This window comes from Falco cherrug, unplaced genomic scaffold (genome assembly GCF_023634085.1).
Source record: "Falco cherrug isolate bFalChe1 unplaced genomic scaffold, bFalChe1.pri scaffold_108, whole genome shotgun sequence".
NCBI lineage: Eukaryota > Metazoa > Chordata > Aves > Falconiformes > Falconidae > Falco > Falco cherrug.
This window is the reverse complement of record NW_026599301.1, coordinates 250,256-256,928: the sequence shown is the minus strand read 5'-3', so window position 1 is coordinate 256,928 and position 6,673 is coordinate 250,256. Positions and strand designations below refer to the sequence as shown.

Sequence of the window (6,673 nt, the reverse complement as noted above, 5' to 3'; positions counted from 1 at the left end):
CAATACCTGCACGTGTTCATCTTTTTGTCCACCTCTACTGGGATTCCCTCTAGCTGGGTACGTTGCATCTCAGGGTTGTATGGAGGGGATTACCTCCAAGCAGCGGGACAGATCACCCCTGTCGCTCCTAAACTGCCTCTGCTGAGCATCTCGGTGCCTCCCACAGTGGTGGCTTGCTCAGGAAGAGGTGGCCTGTGATGGCTCCTCTCCAGTGCACATGCCCACAGGACCACCGAGCAAAGGACTATCCCACACCATCCTCCCCCTCTCTGAGAAAGAAAGCACGTACCTATCTATGGCTAATCTCCCTTCTGAAGCAGTACAGCTCAGCTGAGACCTCAGACTGCTTTTCTGCAGCACCTGGGATTCTTACCAACACTGTCTCCATGGACTCTACCCGGACTCAGTTTTGTGCAGAGGAGGTGTTTACTGCCGCATGCGCAACAGCAACGGCAAGGGCAGGCAGCGCAGCGATCTCCTGTTACCGAACGTGCTGCTCTGGGACTCCCAAACAGGCGGTCAGTTATAGCCCTGGCAAAGTTCTCCAGCAAAGCCACCCCCGATTTGTACCCACCTCAGCTGTACAAACACGGTGTAACCAGACGCGCAGCGGCTCTTTACCTCCAGCACTGTATGTCCCTTTCCTTCCCATGTCACCACCACCTGCAAAAGCGCTCACGGAAATGAGCAAACCCCACCTGCCAGAAAGAGGCAGGGCTTTCAAAGGGAAGGAGGGTATTCAATGGAAGCTGCAGATGTGCCCTGCCTGGAGAAGGCACCACTGGCAACCCCTCCTCTGTGAGAGCTGGGGACATGCAGAGGGGGAGGAAGGCAGGCGTCGGGGAGGAACTAGAAGCCCTGGTTTGCTACTGCTGCAGTAGCCCTGGCTGTGGGGACAATAGAGCTCGCCATGAAATGACGATCAACCAAAATATTTCAGAGGGGCACAGCAGGGAGCACAAGCTGCTGGGCATCAGCAAAGGGCTGTGCTCAGCTTCTCTGCGGCAGGTTGTCATAGGCAAGGTGAACACGAAGCACAGGGAGGATCTGCAGTTCTACCTGCCTTGCAGGGGCTTGGCCTGAGCTCCCCCTTCGCAAACCAAGTCACCCTCCCACCACACCGCACAATCTCTGCTTCATGTATGTCCCAGCAACTGGGGTACCACATGCAGAGAAATCTGAGAGGTCCCCCCTGGTCACAGCTCTAGTCATCACTGGTTCCAACAACTTCTGATGCTCAGGGTGTCCCCTGCGCCCTGGGTCCTCCCTCCAGGCGCCCCTCCTCCTCTCCATTTGCCCTGGAGTAGACAACATCACACCCATCCTGGGGAGATTTAAGCCCCAAAGAGCTCAGAACTGCCTGAAGCCAGCACAAAAGCCTATCTTCTCTCTGAGAGTTGCAATGTCCTTACACCCTCCCTGTCCTTCCCGTCTCGATCAGAAACCAAACAGGGGAAGCGGTGCACGCAGATACACAGAGAATACTGAATGGGACACACTGGCTCCTCTTCCAACTCCTTTATTGTCTCAAAGGTGTTTTCATTCTGTTGGAGGAAAAAGAGAGAAATATGTAGAGTCCCCAGGTTTATCCCTGGTAAGCACTTTCACATGTTCATTTAGTAAGGCAGATTAGATTGATTCCTCAGAGATTTTTATTTTTTTTTGGGGGGGGGGGGGAGGGCGGGGGAGGAGGGGATTATAATGAACTCATTCAGTTTTTAAATCAGGCTTAGGAGCCACAACTCACTGGCTACGAATACATGTACACACATGCGTGTACAGGACAGCACAGAATACTCTCTTTACTCATACGCCTCTGAAAAGACATTTTTTTTTCTATTATTTGTTGTTCTCTGCATCATTTATGGCTGGACTGCATGGACAAGATGGTTTTCTTAATTCTGTGAAAACACTTGCATCTATTGATGCCTGCACCTCTAAACATAGTGATATGGTCATACAGCCAAATCTGCAAAGCGGATTACTGTTCTTACACCATTCTGGCCATAGCAGGCATACCCATAGAAACACCCCTGATGGCCTAATGGTCATGCCTATTTACACATTTATTTCTGCTGTTTCATCCTCTGTAAAGAACAAGTGCTCCTTTCCTCGACCTGTCTCAGAACAAATCTGAATACTTAAGGAATTAAAACAGATGAGTCGGCCAAAGGAAAATTTAAACATACTTACTTTAACAATGCCAAGGAGTTATTACTAAAATGCAGGCACTTTGACAGCAGGTATCTTACCAGTGCTGTGCAAAGTGACACAGAAAAGCCTCAAGAAAAATCTACTAGAGTTTGGGTCAATCCACTAAATCCCAGCACAATGGTTCAAGGGTAAGGGCACTTCAAAACAGAATGTGTCCTTAATCAAGTTAGGAAGAAGACAAAGAACATATCCTGCTGGGAAGATCATTAACGATTAGGAAAACTCGACCAGGCTACTATAAATTTGTCCCAGGTTAGAAAAGGCCAAGAATCTTTCAAAGGACACTACAAAAAAATAACATTTAAGACAAAAGGCAGTGTAGGACCAAATGGAATTAAAAGGAGTCCTAGAAAGTAAATCTTTCAGTGATAAGCAAGCAAGGCTAATAACAATCTAGGGCATAGAAAAGATTAGCTCAGCACCAGGATGCACAGCAGATAGGAGAGCAAATTAGTTCTGTCTTACCAAAAGGTAAATGGGGGGGGAATCTGTACTTAGTGTTTCTCTTTATTTTTCCTGCATCTAATTTTTAACTGTTAAGAGAAATAACACAAAAGCTTTATTTTTGCTAATGCCAGGCAACCAGAATCTGGAATTTAAATTAATCCTTTACACACTGCCATTTGGGGATCATTTCTACCAGATCCAACAAGGATACAAGGCATAGGACAAGAGGAAACGGCCTCAGGTTGCCCCAGGGGAGGTTTAGATTGGACATTAGGAAAAAATTCTTCACTGAAAGGGTTGTCAAGGCCTGGAACCAGCTGCCCAGGGAAGTTTCAGGGTGGCCTCACCACCCCTGGAGGCATTTCAAAGAGGTGTAGATGTGGTGCTCAGGGACACAGTTTAGTGATGGACTTGGCAGTGTTGGGTTAATGGCTGGACTCAATGATCTTAAAGGACTTTTCCAACCTAAATGATTCTATGATTCTATGCTGTTCAAAGTGACCTACAGTCTTCCTTCAAAAAAGAGGGTTTATACTGCTGTTTCAATTGTTCTGGTTATCGGGTAATCCAGCCTCATAGCACTCTTTAAATTAAAGTTTACAAGCACCGAGATATTCCCCAGTGACTGTACTTTAGCTAGTTTGATATTAAGCTAGACATTTTTCTTAACGTGATTAGCAGCATACCTCAAGCTATGTTTGAACATATATTCTTAGGTGAATGGGAGATACTACCAGCTTTTCATTAGACAGAACATAAGAGTATTTTAAAAAGCCAAACTCTAACAGAATACACAGCACAAGCATGTCTTTCTGCCAAGATTTTCTATTAAGTAAATCAAATGCATATGTTCGTTCTCTCCCTCTTCTGTCCATACTTAAAATCCAGGCAAATTTGCAGAACAGCGCAAAGAGCAAGGTGTTAGAACTTAGAGAGAAGACCCACAACTTCTCTCGCACATGCTCTTCTGCTACCGGTAGCTACGTGCTTACCTTTGCACTCACATTTGTTACACAGCACACTTTGGTGCCCGGGAATTTGATTGATTTAGATTCGCCCTGACAGAAGGAAACCTTTTTTCTTAACCGTTTGACCTTGTTTCACTTCTAACTGGAAGATCAGTCCTGCCAGGAAGGAGAGGTGAAACCTCACGACAGCTGGAGGGTGAATAATCTCTCTTCAAACTCTAAAACTCTGCGTATCAAGTTTCCTTTACAATTTGTACTCCACCGGGCTATTAAAAATCTATGAAAAGCACAGCAAGAAATCAAGCCGCCCGCCAGTACAGAAGGTGCCAGCAGCTCCTCCTCGTTTCGCGAAAATCCAGCCCTCACCCTGAGGCTGCGGGACCAAATCCTGCGCAGCTGGAAGCGGCAGCGAGCCCTGGCCCCGGGGAAGGGCAGCTCAGCACCCTGCAAGGACGAGGCGCATCGCTCCGCTCCCCGCCACCCCGGGATGCCACACAGCCCCGGCGCCGGGCAGCGGCGGCAGCACGGGCTCGCTGACGGTAACGGCGACCCTCCTGCCTCCCCCGAACGCGTAACGAGAGGCGAAAGCACCGTCCGGGCCGGCGGGCAAAGCACCTGGAGCCGCATCTCCCACCCCGGCAGGCCCGCCACCCGCCGGGCCGCCACCCCCCTCGCACCCAGACGGGGGGCGAGCCCCGGGAAGGGCCGCTGCCGCACCGGGACGTCGCGCAGCCCCTCCGAGCGCCGAGCCCGGCCGGGGCTGGCAGCGACCGTCTCCTCGGGACCTGATGCTGCCGTCCAACGGCCGGATCCCATCGCCCGCCGCGCAACGGATCGAGCACCCGCACGGCCGAGGGACCAGCTACGCGTGTCTGCGGGGACGGGAGCTGGGGGGCAAACCCACAAAGCTAGCACAGCTCTTCGCGACAGGAAAATACTTTATACCCCTGGAAAAACCGTTTACGATGACCTTTAGTCACACTTAACCCTCACTGGGTCTTACGAGCCTCGTCCCCATTTAAAGGCACAGCGGTCTTTACTTTCACTCAAGTGTTCATGCACAGTTCAAGTAATTTCTGTTTGGTCCCATTAACCAACTGGTTCTCCTTGAGCTTACCTTGTGCCCCAGCTTGCCCCATGGCGTCTGTTCCCCCTCCCGAGGCCGTGTGCTGCCAAGCGCCTGCGACACGCGCTGTCCCCCGGACCCGCTCCGCTGCTTCGCTGCAGACACATCTTGCCTCTACGCTGCCACTTAAGGCGCAGAGCTGCCTTCTGCTGACCACCGACGTGCAAGCCGTCGGTCCGCAACGCTTCCCGGGGCGCCGGGGGCTGCCTGCGGCGCGGCGCGGTGCGGGGCCGGGGGCGGCTCTGCGGGGGCTGCCGGCGGCTGAGGCGGAGCCGCGAGTGCGGAGCCGCGGCGCAGCCCCCGGGTTCGCCCCCTGCGCAGGGCTGCCCGCTCCCTTCCCTGCGCGCTCCCCGGCGCTCGCCGCCTCGCTCCGGCCTCTCCCGGAGAAGGGGTCCGCTCTCCGGCTGGCCAACGCCTGCCCCGAGCCGGGCACGGCCAGCGCCGCCGTCGCAGGAGCGTGTCGGGCCGAGGGGCGGCGGCGAAACGTCTCGAACCTCGGCAGCGACAGCCCCGACCGCGCGGAGACCCGGCAGCGAGCCCGGGCCCCCCGCGGGAGGCGGCTCCGGCTGACCGGCACCTTCACGCCGCACTCGCGGCCTCTGCCGCGGTCGTGCCCGTCCTCCGCAGCCGCTCGGGGGGCGCCCGTCACCCGCAGCTCCCCCGGCTCGCCCGCGCCGCTCCCGCAGCCGCCCCCGGGCAGGGCGGGGGGGGACGGCGGAGCCCTCCCCGGCTGCCGTGCGGGCTCTGCGGCCCGGGCACAGCGGCCCCGCCGGCGCACCCCGCAGCGAGCGCACCGCGGCGCGGGGGGGCGGGGGGCGGCCACCGGCTTCCAGCCGCCGGCTGGCCCCGACGGAGGGGCGGGCGGGGTCGCTCCAGCCCGCGGCACCGGTGCCGGACCGCCCGCCGGCCGGGAGGGGTGTCCCCCCGCCCCGGGTGGCCCCGCGCCCCCCGAGCCGCCCCCCTCTCGCAGCCCGGGCTGCTGCCGAGCTCCGCTGCCGAGAGCCCGAGCGAGATCGCTGCCCCCCGGGCCCCGGTGCCCACCCGGCGCTGGAAAAGCGCAGCCCCCTGCGGCGGGCTTACAGGCACCAGGGGCTGGGGGCTGCCTCTGCCTGCCTGTGCGGGTGTGTACACCGCATAACCCAGCGCTGACCCTACCTGCATGCACACGTGTGTGTGGCGGGCATGCCCGCTCGGCACGCGTGTGCCCACTGGAACACACTTCCTTGGCCGGAGCCGGGGGGGGCTGCAGCAGCCTCCCCTCTCTCCTGGGCTGGTACTGTAATAAGTAACTAAAGGGAATTTGCTGACCGACCAAGGTAAGCAAGAGGAAGGAACCCATCGTGGTGGCCTTAAGAACGTCCTGTTTAACAAGAAGAGACGTTTCCACCATGTTATCTTGCTGCACCAAGCATGGGAACGTCCTGTCTGACGAGAAACCAGGATAACAGAAGCAGCAGAGGGGCTACTGAAGGTGTCAGAAGCGACCTCGGGGAAGAGAAAAAGAGCTGCTCAGCTTGCTTGAATTTGCGCGCCGCTGGTGGAGCAGGAGACTCCCCGGCCGCCCAGCGCTGTTTTGCTTACTTGCCGCTTGCTTTAATAAATCACATTTTCTAATTGGCCAGTCTCTGTCATTTCATTGGACAGGTGAACTCTAACAATTTTGGTGCCGTGACTCGGATAAGGGCAATCTGGCCTGAGGTCCGTGGCAGGGGAGGCGCCCCGCTGGATAAGCGGCCCTTGTCAGGGTGCTTCTACGCCAAATCCTTTACCGACGAACCTCAAATGTGACAGTACGCAAATAAAACCGGTTACCCCATAACCTTTGTGCACGAAGCCCGAATGAAGACGCAGGACGCGTGAGTATAGGCCGGTTCACCGTTCGGTTGGGGTTGGGCATCCTGAAGCGTGCTTGTGTGCG

At 55.6% G+C, this 6,673-nt stretch overlaps 1 long non-coding RNA gene across 1 annotated transcript; it reads right to left on the bottom strand.

Moving 5' to 3' along the window:
- Positions 1-1,503: 1,503 nt before the first annotated feature.
- Positions 1,504-4,850, bottom strand: LOC129735032 (uncharacterized). Its single transcript, XR_008730504.1, has 2 exons — positions 4,747-4,850; positions 1,504-1,544 (listed from the first exon to the last, which is right to left on the bottom strand). It is a non-coding gene; the product is annotated as an uncharacterized LOC129735032 (long non-coding RNA).
- Between the last annotated feature and the right edge of the window lie 1,823 nt (positions 4,851-6,673).